General features: G+C 54.6%; 1 protein-coding gene across 1 annotated transcript in view; it reads right to left on the bottom strand.

Moving 5' to 3' along the window:
- The window catches only part of chek2 (checkpoint kinase 2), a 10563-nt gene extending 10504 nt beyond the window's left edge, over positions 1–59 (bottom strand). Inside the window, exon 1 of the mRNA XM_072915306.1 lies at positions 1–59. This exon is cut by the window's left edge and continues 116 nt beyond it. The gene's annotated coding sequence lies outside the window, so the exon portion shown is untranslated.
- Between the last annotated feature and the right edge of the window lie 430 nt (positions 60–489).

Here is a 489-nt window from a genome sequence, read left to right as displayed (position 1 = left end):
GAAGACTGGCTGCCTGAGGACGGGCCGCTGGACGAGCTGGAAACGGGCTGGGACTTGGACTGGACCTGGGACGGGGACAAGGTGGACTGCGCCTGGGAGGTGGACTGGACCTGGGAGGTGGACTGGACCTGGGACGGGGACAAGGTGGACTGCGCCTGGGAGGGGGACTGAACCTGGGAGGGGGACTGGACCTGGGACGGGGACAAGGTGGACTGCGCCTGGGAGGTGGACTGGACCTGGGAGGGGGACTGGACCTGGGACGGGGACAAGGTGGACTGGACCTGGGAGGGGGACTGGGGCTGGCTCCCCTGATTCAAAACCTCTTTAGACATCTGCCAATGCAAAACATGTCAACAAAGTAATGATTAATGCTGTTGTAACTCACTCAATAGTTGGTCGTGTTGTCATATTTCACTCTAATAAGTCGTTAGCATGACTTTAATAGAAGTTATATGCTAAAATAAATCATAATAGTAAAGAATAATGAAA

The sequence above is a fragment of the Nerophis lumbriciformis genome, linkage group LG20, assembly GCF_033978685.3.
Source record: "Nerophis lumbriciformis linkage group LG20, RoL_Nlum_v2.1, whole genome shotgun sequence".
Taxonomy (NCBI): domain Eukaryota; kingdom Metazoa; phylum Chordata; class Actinopteri; order Syngnathiformes; family Syngnathidae; genus Nerophis; species Nerophis lumbriciformis.
Note: the sequence above shows the minus strand (reverse complement) of the source record. Positions and strands in the feature narration are given on the sequence as shown.